This window comes from Phyllobates terribilis, unplaced genomic scaffold (assembly GCF_046119375.1).
Source record: "Phyllobates terribilis strain yellow unplaced genomic scaffold, ASM4611937v1 Scaffold_26__1_contigs__length_17865784, whole genome shotgun sequence".
NCBI classification, from domain to species: Eukaryota; Metazoa; Chordata; class Amphibia; order Anura; family Dendrobatidae; genus Phyllobates; species Phyllobates terribilis.
Genome location: NW_027362786.1, coordinates 14,903,436 through 14,919,568, shown reverse-complemented (window position 1 = coordinate 14,919,568; position 16,133 = coordinate 14,903,436).

Genomic DNA, 16,133 nt, shown 5'->3' with positions numbered 1-16,133 from the left:
TTTAACCCCTACCAGAAGCCCATACATTCTAGCATGTACCCCATGCCAGGAGCCCATACATTCTAGCATCTACTCCAACCAGGAGCCCATACATTCTAGGATCTACCCCCTACCAGGAGCCCATACATTGTAGCATCTACCCCCTACCAGGAGCCCATACATTCTAGCATCTACCCCCTACCAGGAGCCCATACATTCTAACATCTACCCCCTACCAGGAGCCCATACATTCTAGCATCTACCCCATACCCGGAGCCCATACTTTCAAGTATCTACCCCCTACCAGGAGCCCATACATTCTAGCAACTATCCCCTACCAGGAGCCCATACATTCTAGAATCTACCTCCTACCAGGAGCTCATACATTCTAGCATCTACTCCCTACCAGGAGCCCATACATTCTAGCATCTATCCATTATGAGGGGCCATTACAGTCTAGCATCTACCCCCTACCTGGAGCCAATACATTCTAGCAACTATCCCTTACCAGGAACCCATATATTCTAGCATCTACCCCCTACCAGGAGCCCATACATTCTAGCATCTATGCCCTACCAGAAGCCCATACATTCTAGCATCTACCCTCTACCAGGAGCCAGTACATTCTAGCATCTACCACCTACCTGGAGCCCATACATTGTAGCATCTATCCCCTACCAGGAGCCCATACATTCTAGCATCTACCCCCCTATCAGGAGCTCATACATTCTAGCATCTTGCCCCTACCAGGAGCCCATACATTCTAGCATCTACCCCCTACCAGGAGCCCATACTTTCAAGTATCTACCCCCTACCAGGAGCCCATACATTCTAGCAACCATCCCCTACCAGGAGCCCATACATTCTAGCATCTACCCCCTACCAGGAGCACATACATTCTAGCATCTACCCCCTACCAGGAGCCCATACATTCTAGCATCTATCCACTACGAGGGGCCCATACAGTCTGGCATCTACCCCCTACCTGGAGCCCATACATTCTAGCAACTATCCCTTACCAGAAGCCCATATATTCTAGCATCTACCCCCTACCAGGAGCCCATACATTCTAGCATCTATCCCCTACCAGAAGCCCATACATTCTAGCATCTACCCCCTACCAGGAGCCAGTACATTCTAGCATCTACCACCTACCTGGAGCCCATACATTGTAGCATCTATCCCCTACCAGGAGCCCATACAATCTAGCATCTACCCCTCTACCAGGAGCTCATATATTCTAGAATCTTGCCCCTACCAGGAGTCAATACATTCTAGCATCTACCCCCTACCAGGAGCCCATACATTCTAGCATCTACCCCCTACCAGGAGCCCACACATTCTAGCATCTACCCCATACCAGGAGCCCACACATTCTAGCATCTACCCCAAACAGGAGGCCATACATTCTAGGATCTACCCCCTACCAGGAGCCCATACATTGTAGCATCTATCCCCTCTACCAGGAACCCATACATTCTAGCATCTACCCCCTACCAGGAGCCCATACATTCTAGCATCTACCCCCTACCAGGAGCCCATACATTCTAGCATCTACCCCCTACCAGGAGCCCATACTTTCTAGTATCTACCCCCTACCAGGAGCCCATACATTCTAGCAACTATCCCCTACCAGGAGCCCATACATTCTAGCATCTACCCCCTACCAGGAGCCCATACATTCTAGCATCTACCCCCTACCAGGAGCCCATACATTCTAGCATCTATCCACTACGAGGGGCCCATACATTCTAGCATCTACCCCCTACCAGGAGCCCATACATTCTAGCAACTATCCCTTACCAGGAGCCCATACATTCTAGCATCTACCCCCTACCAGGAGCCCATACATTCTAGCATCTACCCCCTACCAGGAGCCCATACGATCTAGCATCTACCCCCTACCAGGAGCCCATACTTTCTAGCATCTACCCCCTACCAGAAGCCCATACATTCTAGCATCTATCTCCTACCAGAAGCCCATACATTCTAGCATCTATCCAGTACTAGGGGCCCAAACATTCTAACATCTACTCAATACCAGGGGCCCATACATTCTAGCATCTACAGCCTACCAGGAGCCCATACATTCTAGCATCTACTGCCTACCAGGAGCCAATACATTCTAGCATCTACCCCCTACCAGGAGCTCATACATTCTAGCATCTACCCCCAACAAGGAGCCCATACAATCTAGCATCTACCCCATACCTGGAGCCCATACATTCTAGCATCTATCCCCTACCAGGAGCCCATACATTCCAGCATCTACCCCCTACCAGGTGCCCATACATTCTAGCATCTATCCCCTACCAGGGGCCAATACATTCTAGCATCTTCAACCTACCAGGAGCCCATACATTCTAGCATCTACCCGCTACCAAGAGCCCATACATTCTAGCACCTATCCCCTACCAGGAGCCCATACATTCTAGCATCTACAACCTACCACGAGCCCATACATTCTAGCATCTAACCCTCAGCAGGAGCGCATGCATTCTAGCATCTACCCCCTAACAGGAGCCCATAAATTCTATCATCTATCACCTATCAGGAGCCCATACATTCTAGCATATACCCCCTACCAGGAGCCCATACATTCTAGCATCTACCCCCTACCAGGAGCCCATACATTCCAGCATCTAATCCCCCCTCCCAGGAACCCATACATTCTAGAATCTACCCCCTACCAGGAGCCCATACATTCTTGCATCCGCCACCTTCCAGGAGCCCATACATTCTAGTATCTACCCCCCTAACAGGAGCCCATACATTCTAGCATCCACCAACTACTAGGAGCCCACACATTCTAGCATTTATTACCTACCAAGAGACCATACATTCTAGCATTTACCCCCCTACCAGTAGCCCATAAAGTCTAGCATCTACCCCCTTCCAGGAGCCCATACATTCTAGCATTTACCACCTACCAGGAGCCCATACATTCTACTATCTGCCCCCTACCAGGGGTCCATACATTCTAGCATCTACACCCTACCAGTAGCCCATACATTCTAGCATCTACCCCATACCAGGAGCCCATACATTCTAGCATCTACTCCAACCAGGAGCCCATACATTCTAGGATCTACCCCCTACCAGGAGCCCATACATTGCAGCATCTACCCCTTACCAGGAGCCCATACATTCTAGCATCTACCCCCTACCAGGAGCCCATACATTTTAACATCTACCCCCTACCAGGAGCCCATACATTCTAGCATCTACCACCTACCAGAAGCCCATACATTCTAGCATCTAACACCTATCAAGAGCCCATACATTCTAGCATCTACCACCTACCAGGAGCCGATACATTCTAGCAACTACCACCTACAAGGAGCCCATACATTCTAGGATCTATTCCCCACCAGGAGCCCATACATTCTAGCATCTACCACCTACCAAGAGCCCATGCATTCTAGCATCTACCACCTACCAGGAGCCCATACATTCTACCATCTATCCCTTACCAGGAGCCTATACATTCCAGCATATATTCCCTAACTGGAGCCCATACATTCTAGCATCTACCACCTACCAAGATCCCATACATTCTAGCATCTATTGCCTACCAGGAGCTCATACATTATAGCATCTACCACCTACCAGGAGCCCATACATTCTATCATCTACCACCTACCAGGAGCCCATACATTCTAGCATCTACCCCATACGAGGAGCCCATACATTCTAGCATCTATCCCCTACCAGGAGCCCAAACAATCAAGCATCTACCACCTACCAGGAGCCCATACATTCTACCATCTACCACCTACAAGGAGCCCATACATTCTAGCACCTATCCCCTACCAGGAGCCTATGCATTCTAGCATCTACAACCTACCAGGAGCCTATACATTCTAGCATCTACCACCTACCAGAAGCCCATACATTCTAACATCTATCCCCTACCAGGAGCCCATACATTCTTGCATCCGCCACCTTCCAGGAGCCCATACATTCTAGTATCTACCCCCCTAACAGGAGCCCATACATTCTAGCATCCACCAACTACTAGGAGCCCACACATTCTAGCATTTATTACCTACCAAGAGCCCATACATTCTAGCATTTACCCCACTACCAGGAGCCCATACATTCTAGCATTAACCCCCTACCAGTAGCCCATACAGTCTAGCATCTACCCCCTTCCAGGAGCCCATACATTCTAGCATTTACCACCTACCAGGAGCCCATACATTCTACTATCTGCCCCCTACCAGGAGTCCATACATTCTAGCATCTACACCCTACCAGTAGCCCATACATTCTAGCATCTACCCCATACCAGGAGCCCATACATTCTAGCATCTACTCCAACCAGGAGCCCATACATTCTAGGATCTACCCCCTACCAGGAGCCCATACATTGTAGCATCTACCCCTTACCAGGAGCCCATACATTCTAGCATCTACCCCCTACCAGGAGCCCATACATTCTAACATCTACCCCCTACCAGGAGCCCATACATTCTAGCATCTACCACCTACCAGGAGCCCATACATTCTAGCATCTAACACCTATCAGGAGCTCATACATTCTAGCATCTACCACCTACCAGGAGCCGATACATTCTAGCAACTACCACCTACAAGGAGCCCATACATTCTAGGATCTATTCCCCACCAGGAGCCCATACATTCTAGCATCTACCACCTACCAAGAGCCCATGCATTCTAGCATCTACCACCTACCAGGAGCCCATACATTCTACCATCTATCCCTTACCAGGAGCCCATACATTCCAGCATCTATTCCCTAACTGGAGCCCATACATTGAGCATCTACCACCTACCAAGATCCCATACATTCTAGCATCTATTGCCTACCAGGAGCTCATACATTATAGCATCTACCACCTACCAGGAGCCCATACATTCTATCATCTACCACCTACCAGGAGCCCATACATTCTAGCATCTACCCCATACGAGGAGCCCATACATTCTAGCATCTATCCCCTACCAGGAGCCCATACATTCTAGCATCTACCACCTATCAGAAGCCCATACATTCTAGCATCTACCACCTACCAGAATCCCATACATTCTAGCATCTTCCCCCTACCAGGAGCCCATACATTCTAGCATCTTCCCCCTACCAGGAGCCATACATACTAGCATCTTCCCCCTACCAGGAGCCCATACATACTAGCATCTACCCCCTACCAGGAGCCCATACATTCTAGCATCTACCCCCTACCAGAAGCCAGAACATTCTAGCATCTACCACCTACCTGGAGCCCATACATTCTAGCATCTACCACCTACCTGGAGCCCATATATTCTAGCATCTACCCCCCTACCAGATGCTCATACATTCTAGCATCTTCCCCCTACCAGGAGCCAATACATTCTAGCATCTACCCCCTACCAGGAGCCCATACATTCTACCATCTACCACCTACAAGGAGCCCATACATTCTAACATCTATCCCCTACCAGGAACCCATACATTGTAGCATCTATTACCTACCAGGAGCCCATACATTCTAGAATCTACCACCTACCAAGAGACCATACATTCTAGCATCTATTCCCTACCCGGAGCCCATACATTCTAGCATCAACAACCTACCAGGAGCCCATACATTCTAGCATCTACCACCTACCAGGAGCCCATACATTCTAACATCTATCCCCTACCAGGAACCCATACATTGTAGCATCTATTACCTACCAGGAACCCATACATTCTAGCATCTACCACATACCAGGAGCCCATACATTCTAGCATCTATTCCCTACCAGGAGCCCATACATTCTAGCATCTACCTCCTACCAGGAGCCCATAAATTCTAGCATCTATCCCCTACCAGGAGCCCATATATTCTAGCATCTACCACTTACCAGGAGCCGATACATTCTAGCAACTACCACCTACAAGGAGCCCATACATTCTAGGATCTATTCCCCACCAGGAGCCCATACATTCTAGCATCTACCACCTACCAGGAGACCATACATTCTAGCATATATTCCCTACCAGGAGCCCATACATTCTAGCATCTATTCCCTACCAGGAGCCCATATATTCTAGCATCTACCACCTACCAGGAGCCCCTACATTCTAGCATCTACCACCTACCAGGAGCCCATACATTCTAGCATCTACCACCTACCAGGAGACCATACATTCTAGCATATATTCCCTACCAGCAGCCCATACATTCTAGCATCTATCCCCTACCAGGAGTCCATACATTCCAGCATCTATTCCCTACCAGGAGCCCATACATTCTAGTATCTACCACCTACCAGGATCCCATACATTCTAGCAACTACCACCTATCAGGAGCCCATGCATTCTAGCTTCTACCACCTACCAGAAGACCATACATTCTAGCATCTACCACCTACCAGGAGCCCATACATTCTAGCATCTACCACCTACCAGGAGCCCATACATTCTAGCATCTACCACCTACCAGGAGCCCATACATTCTAGCATCTATTCCCTACCAGGAGCCCATGCATTCTATCATCTACCACCTACCAGGTTCCCATACATTCTAGCATCTACCATCTACCAGGAGCCCATACATTCTAGCATCTACCACCTACCAGGAGCCCATACATTCTAGCATCTACCACCTACCAGGAGCCCATACATTCTAGCATCTAACACCTACCAGGAGCCCATACATTCTAGCATCTATTCCCTACCAGGAGCCCATACATTCTAGCATCTACCACCTACCAGGAGCCCATACATTCTAGCATCTATCCCCTACCAGGAGCCCATATATTCTAGCATCTACCACCTACCAGGAGCCGATACATTCTAGCAACTACCACCTACCAGGAGTCCATACATTCCAGCATCTATTCCCTACCAGGAGCCCATACATTCTAGCATCTACCACCTACCAGGATCCCATGCATTCTAGCATCTACCACCTACCAGGAGCCCATGCATTCTAGCTTCTACCACCTACCAGGAGACCATACATTCAAGCATCTAATACCTACCAGGAGCCCAAACATTCTAGCATCTACCACCTACCGGGAGCCCAAACATTCTAGCATCTACCACCTACCAGCAGCTCATACATTCAAGCATCTATTCCCTACCAGGAGCCCATACATTCTATCATCTACCACCTACCAGGAGCCCATACATTCTAGCATCTACCACCTACCAGGAGCCCATACATTCTAGCATCTATTCCCTACCAGGAGCCCATGCATTCTAGCATTTACCCACTACCAGGAGCCCATACATTCTAGCATCTACCACCTACCAAGAGCGCATGCATTCTAGCATCTACCACCTACCAGGAGCCCATACATTCTAGCATCTATCCCTTACCAGGAGCCCATACATTCCAGCATCTATTCCCTACCAGGAGCTCATACATTCTAGCATCTACCACCTACCAGGAGCCCACACATTCAAGCATCTACCACCTACCTGGTGCCCATACATTCTAGCATCTAACACCTACCAGGAGCCCGTACATTCTAGCATCTATTCCCTACCAGGAGCTCATACATTCTAGCATCTACCACCTACCAGGAGCCCATACATTCAAGCACCTACCACCTACCAGGAGCCCATACATTCTAGCATCTATTCCCTACCAGGCGCCCATATATTCTAGCATCTATCACCTACCAGGAGCCGATACATTCTAGCAACTACCACCTACCAGGAGCCCATACATTCAAGCACCTACCACCTACCAGGAGCCCATACATTCCAGCATCTATTCCCTACCAGGAGCCCATACATTGTAGCTTCTACCACCTACCAGGATCCCATACATTCTAGCATCTACCACCTACCAGGAGCCCATGCATTCTAGCTTCTACCACCAACCAGGAGCCCATACATTCTAGAATCTACCACCTACCAGGAGCCCATACATTCTAGCATCTACCACCTACCAGGAGCCCATAGATTCTAGCATCTATTCCCTACCAGGAGCCCATACATTCTATCATCTACCACCTACCAGTAGCCCATACATTCTAGCATCTACCACCTACCAGGAGCCCATACATTCTAGCATCTAACACCTTCCAGGAGCCCATACATTCTAGCATCTATCCCCTACCAGTAGCCCATATATTCTAGCATCTACCACCTACCAGGAGCCGATACATTCTAGCAACTACCACCTACCAGGAGCCCATACATTCTAGGATCTATTCCCCACCAGGAGCCCATGCATTCTAGCATCTACCACCTACCAGGAGCCCATACATTCTAGCATATATTCCCTACCAGGAGCCCATACATTCTAGCATCTACAACCTACCAGGAGCCCATACATTCTAGCATCTACTACCTACCAGGAGCCCATACATTCTAGCATCTACCACCTACCAGGAGCCCATACATTCTAGCATCTATTCCCTACCAGGAGCCCATATATTCTATCATCTACCACCTACCAGTAGCCCATACATTCTAGCATCTACCACCAACGAGGAGCCCATATATTCTAGCATCCAACACCTTCCAGGAGCCCATACATTCTAGCATCTATTCCCTACCAGGATCCCATACATTCTAGCATCTACCACCTACCAGGAGCCCATACATTCTAGCATCTATCCCCTACCAGGAGCCCATATATTCTAGCATCTACCACCTACCAGGAGTCGATACATTCTAGCAACTACCACCTACCAGTAGCCCATACATTCTAGGATCTATTCCCCACCAGGAGCCCATACATTTTAGCATCTACCACCTACCAGGAGCCCATACATTCTAGCATCTACCCCCTACCAGGAGCCCATACATTCTAGCATCTACCCCCTACCAGGAGCCCATACATTCTAGCATCTACCCCCTACCAGGAGCCCATACTTTCTAGTATCTACCCCCTACCAGGAGCCCATACATTCTAGCAACTATCCCCTACCAGGAGCCCATACATTCTAGCATCTACCCCCTACCAGGAGCCCATACATTCTAGCATCTACCCCCTACCAGGAGCCCATACATTCTAGCATCTATCCACTACGAGGGGCCCATACATTCTAGCATCTACCCCCTACCAGGAGCCCATACATTCTAGCAACTATCCCTTACCAGGAGCCCATACATTCTAGCATCTACCCCCTACCAGGAGCCCATACATTCTAGCATCTACCCCCTACCAGGAGCCCATACGATCTAGCATCTACCCCCTACCAGGAGCCCATACTTTCTAGCATCTACCCCCTACCAGAAGCCCATACATTCTAGCATCTATCTCCTACCAGAAGCCCATACATTCTAGCATCTATCCAGTACTAGGGGCCCAAACATTCTAACATCTACTCAATACCAGGGGCCCATACATTCTAGCATCTACAGCCTACCAGGAGCCCATACATTCTAGCATCTACTGCCTACCAGGAGCCAATACATTCTAGCATCTACCCCCTACCAGGAGCTCATACATTCTAGCATCTACCCCCAACAAGGAGCCCATACAATCTAGCATCTACCCCATACCTGGAGCCCATACATTCTAGCATCTATCCCCTACCAGGAGCCCATACATTCCAGCATCTACCCCCTACCAGGTGCCCATACATTCTAGCATCTATCCCCTACCAGGGGCCAATACATTCTAGCATCTTCAACCTACCAGGAGCCCATACATTCTAGCATCTACCCGCTACCAAGAGCCCATACATTCTAGCACCTATCCCCTACCAGGAGCCCATACATTCTAGCATCTACAACCTACCACGAGCCCATACATTCTAGCATCTAACCCTCAGCAGGAGCGCATGCATTCTAGCATCTACCCACTAACAGGAGCCCATAAATTCTATCATCTATCACCTATCAGGAGCCCATACATTCTAGCATATACCCCCTACCAGGAGCCCATACATTCTAGCATCTACCCCCTACCAGGAGCCCATACATTCCAGCATCTAATCCCCCCTCCCAGGAACCCATACATTCTAGAATCTACCCCCTACCAGGAGCCCATACATTCTTGCATCCGCCACCTTCCAGGAGCCCATACATTCTAGTATCTACCCCCCTAACAGGAGCCCATACATTCTAGCATCCACCAACTACTAGGAGCCCACACATTCTAGCATTTATTACCTACCAAGAGACCATACATTCTAGCATTTACCCCCCTACCAGTAGCCCATAAAGTCTAGCATCTACCCCCTTCCAGGAGCCCATACATTCTAGCATTTACCACCTACCAGGAGCCCATACATTCTACTATCTGCCCCCTACCAGGGGTCCATACATTCTAGCATCTACACCCTACCAGTAGCCCATACATTCTAGCATCTACCCCATACCAGGAGCCCATACATTCTAGCATCTACTCCAACCAGGAGCCCATACATTCTAGGATCTACCCCCTACCAGGAGCCCATACATTGCAGCATCTACCCCTTACCAGGAGCCCATACATTCTAGCATCTACCCCCTACCAGGAGCCCATACATTTTAACATCTACCCCCTACCAGGAGCCCATACATTCTAGCATCTACCACCTACCAGAAGCCCATACATTCTAGCATCTAACACCTATCAAGAGCCCATACATTCTAGCATCTACCACCTACCAGGAGCCGATACATTCTAGCAACTACCACCTACAAGGAGCCCATACATTCTAGGATCTATTCCCCACCAGGAGCCCATACATTCTAGCATCTACCACCTACCAAGAGCCCATGCATTCTAGCATCTACCACCTACCAGGAGCCCATACATTCTACCATCTATCCCTTACCAGGAGCCTATACATTCCAGCATATATTCCCTAACTGGAGCCCATACATTCTAGCATCTACCACCTACCAAGATCCCATACATTCTAGCATCTATTGCCTACCAGGAGCTCATACATTATAGCATCTACCACCTACCAGGAGCCCATACATTCTATCATCTACCACCTACCAGGAGCCCATACATTCTAGCATCTACCCCATACGAGGAGCCCATACATTCTAGCATCTATCCCCTACCAGGAGCCCAAACAATCAAGCATCTACCACCTACCAGGAGCCCATACATTCTACCATCTACCACCTACAAGGAGCCCATACATTCTAGCACCTATCCCCTACCAGGAGCCTATGCATTCTAGCATCTACAACCTACCAGGAGCCTATACATTCTAGCATCTACCACCTACCAGAAGCCCATACATTCTAACATCTATCCCCTACCAGGAGCCCATACATTCTTGCATCCGCCACCTTCCAGGAGCCCATACATTCTAGTATCTACCCCCCTAACAGGAGCCCATACATTCTAGCATCCACCAACTACTAGGAGCCCACACATTCTAGCATTTATTACCTACCAAGAGCCCATACATTCTAGCATTTACCCCACTACCAGGAGCCCATACATTCTAGCATTAACCCCCTACCAGTAGCCCATACAGTCTAGCATCTACCCCCTTCCAGGAGCCCATACATTCTAGCATTTACCACCTACCAGGAGCCCATACATTCTACTATCTGCCCCCTACCAGGAGTCCATACATTCTAGCATCTACACCCTACCAGTAGCCCATACATTCTAGCATCTACCCCATACCAGGAGCCCATACATTCTAGCATCTACTCCAACCAGGAGCCCATACATTCTAGGATCTACCCCCTACCAGGAGCCCATACATTGTAGCATCTACCCCTTACCAGGAGCCCATACATTCTAGCATCTACCCCCTACCAGGAGCCCATACATTCTAACATCTACCCCCTACCAGGAGCCCATACATTCTAGCATCTACCACCTACCAGGAGCCCATACATTCTAGCATCTAACACCTATCAGGAGCTCATACATTCTAGCATCTACCACCTACCAGGAGCCGATACATTCTAGCAACTACCACCTACAAGGAGCCCATACATTCTAGGATCTATTCCCCACCAGGAGCCCATACATTCTAGCATCTACCACCTACCAAGAGCCCATGCATTCTAGCATCTACCACCTACCAGGAGCCCATACATTCTACCATCTATCCCTTACCAGGAGCCCATACATTCCAGCATCTATTCCCTAACTGGAGCCCATACATTGAGCATCTACCACCTACCAAGATCCCATACATTCTAGCATCTATTGCCTACCAGGAGCTCATACATTATAGCATCTACCACCTACCAGGAGCCCATACATTCTATCATCTACCACCTACCAGGAGCCCATACATTCTAGCATCTACCCCATACGAGGAGCCCATACATTCTAGCATCTATCCCCTACCAGGAGCCCATACATTCTAGCATCTACCACCTATCAGAAGCCCATACATTCTAGCATCTACCACCTACCAGAATCCCATACATTCTAGCATCTTCCCCCTACCAGGAGCCCATACATTCTAGCATCTTCCCCCTACCAGGAGCCATACATACTAGCATCTTCCCCCTACCAGGAGCCCATACATACTAGCATCTACCCCCTACCAGGAGCCCATACATTCTAGCATCTACCCCCTACCAGAAGCCAGAACATTCTAGCATCTACCACCTACCTGGAGCCCATACATTCTAGCATCTACCACCTACCTGGAGCCCATATATTCTAGCATCTACCCCCCTACCAGATGCTCATACATTCTAGCATCTTCCCCCTACCAGGAGCCAATACATTCTAGCATCTACCCCCTACCAGGAGCCCATACATTCTACCATCTACCACCTACAAGGAGCCCATACATTCTAACATCTATCCCCTACCAGGAACCCATACATTGTAGCATCTATTACCTACCAGGAGCCCATACATTCTAGAATCTACCACCTACCAAGAGACCATACATTCTAGCATCTATTCCCTACCCGGAGCCCATACATTCTAGCATCAACAACCTACCAGGAGCCCATACATTCTAGCATCTACCACCTACCAGGAGCCCATACATTCTAACATCTATCCCCTACCAGGAACCCATACATTGTAGCATCTATTACCTACCAGGAACCCATACATTCTAGCATCTACCACATACCAGGAGCCCATACATTCTAGCATCTATTCCCTACCAGGAGCCCATACATTCTAGCATCTACCTCCTACCAGGAGCCCATAAATTCTAGCATCTATCCCCTACCAGGAGCCCATATATTCTAGCATCTACCACTTACCAGGAGCCGATACATTCTAGCAACTACCACCTACAAGGAGCCCATACATTCTAGGATCTATTCCCCACCAGGAGCCCATACATTCTAGCATCTACCACCTACCAGGAGACCATACATTCTAGCATATATTCCCTACCAGGAGCCCATACATTCTAGCATCTATTCCCTACCAGGAGCCCATATATTCTAGCATCTACCACCTACCAGGAGCCCCTACATTCTAGCATCTACCACCTACCAGGAGCCCATACATTCTAGCATCTACCACCTACCAGGAGACCATACATTCTAGCATATATTCCCTACCAGCAGCCCATACATTCTAGCATCTATCCCCTACCAGGAGTCCATACATTCCAGCATCTATTCCCTACCAGGAGCCCATACATTCTAGTATCTACCACCTACCAGGATCCCATACATTCTAGCAACTACCACCTATCAGGAGCCCATGCATTCTAGCTTCTACCACCTACCAGAAGACCATACATTCTAGCATCTACCACCTACCAGGAGCCCATACATTCTAGCATCTACCACCTACCAGGAGCCCATACATTCTAGCATCTACCACCTACCAGGAGCCCATACATTCTAGCATCTATTCCCTACCAGGAGCCCATGCATTCTATCATCTACCACCTACCAGGTTCCCATACATTCTAGCATCTACCATCTACCAGGAGCCCATACATTCTAGCATCTACCACCTACCAGGAGCCCATACATTCTAGCATCTACCACCTACCAGGAGCCCATACATTCTAGCATCTAACACCTACCAGGAGCCCATACATTCTAGCATCTATTCCCTACCAGGAGCCCATACATTCTAGCATCTACCACCTACCAGGAGCCCATACATTATAGCATCTATCCCCTACCAGGAGCCCATATATTCTAGCATCTACCACCTACCAGGAGCCGATACATTCTAGCAACTACCACCTACCAGGAGTCCATACATTCCAGCATCTATTCCCTACCAGGAGCCCATACATTCTAGCATCTACCACCTACCAGGATCCCATGCATTCTAGCATCTACCACCTACCAGGAGCCCATGCATTCTAGCTTCTACCACCTACCAGGAGACCATACATTCAAGCATCTAATACCTACCAGGAGCCCAAACATTCTAGCATCTACCACCTACCGGGAGCCCAAACATTCTAGCATCTACCACCTACCAGCAGCTCATACATTCAAGCATCTATTCCCTACCAGGAGCCCATACATTCTATCATCTACCACCTACCAGGAGCCCATACATTCTAGCATCTACCACCTACCAGGAGCCCATACATTCTAGCATCTATTCCCTACCAGGAGCCCATGCATTCTAGCATTTACCCACTACCAGGAGCCCATACATTCTAGCATCTACCACCTACCAAGAGCGCATGCATTCTAGCATCTACCACCTACCAGGAGCCCATACATTCTAGCATCTATCCCTTACCAGGAGCCCATACATTCCAGCATCTATTCCCTACCAGGAGCTCATACATTCTAGCATCTACCACCTACCAGGAGCCCACACATTCAAGCATCTACCACCTACCTGGTGCCCATACATTCTAGCATCTAACACCTACCAGGAGCCCGTACATTCTAGCATCTATTCCCTACCAGGAGCTCATACATTCTAGCATCTACCACCTACCAGGAGCCCATACATTCAAGCACCTACCACCTACCAGGAGCCCATACATTCTAGCATCTATTCCCTACCAGGCGCCCATATATTCTAGCATCTATCACCTACCAGGAGCCGATACATTCTAGCAACTACCACCTACCAGGAGCCCATACATTCAAGCACCTACCACCTACCAGGAGCCCATACATTCCAGCATCTATTCCCTACCAGGAGCCCATACATTGTAGCTTCTACCACCTACCAGGATCCCATACATTCTAGCATCTACCACCTACCAGGAGCCCATGCATTCTAGCTTCTACCACCAACCAGGAGCCCATACATTCTAGAATCTACCACCTACCAGGAGCCCATACATTCTAGCATCTACCACCTACCAGGAGCCCATAGATTCTAGCATCTATTCCCTACCAGGAGCCCATACATTCTATCATCTACCACCTACCAGTAGCCCATACATTCTAGCATCTACCACCTACCAGGAGCCCATACATTCTAGCATCTAACACCTTCCAGGAGCCCATACATTCTAGCATCTATCCCCTACCAGTAGCCCATATATTCTAGCATCTACCACCTACCAGGAGCCGATACATTCTAGCAACTACCACCTACCAGGAGCCCATACATTCTAGGATCTATTCCCCACCAGGAGCCCATGCATTCTAGCATCTACCACCTACCAGGAGCCCATACATTCTAGCATATATTCCCTACCAGGAGCCCATACATTCTAGCATCTACAACCTACCAGGAGCCCATACATTCTAGCATCTACTACCTACCAGGAGCCCATACATTCTAGCATCTACCACCTACCAGGAGCCCATACATTCTAGCATCTATTCCCTACCAGGAGCCCATATATTCTATCATCTACCACCTACCAGTAGCCCATACATTCTAGCATCTACCACCAACGAGGAGCCCATATATTCTAGCATCCAACACCTTCCAGGAGCCCATACATTCTAGCATCTATTCCCTACCAGGATCCCATACATTCTAGCATCTACCACCTACCAGGAGCCCATACATTCTAGCATCTATCCCCTACCAGGAGCCCATATATTCTAGCATCTACCACCTACCAGGAGTCGATACATTCTAGCAACTACCACCTACCAGTAGCCCATACATTCTAGGATCTATTCCCCACCAGGAGCCCATACATTTTAGCATCTACCACCTACCAGGAGCCCATACATTCTAGCATATATTCCCTACCAGGAGCCCATACATTCTAGCATCTATTCCCTAACAGGAGCCCATATATTCTAGCATCTACCCCCTACCAGGAGCTCCTACATTCTAGAATCTACCACCTACCAGGAGCCCATACATTCTAGCATCTACCACCTACCAGGAGCCCATGCATTCTAGCATCTATCC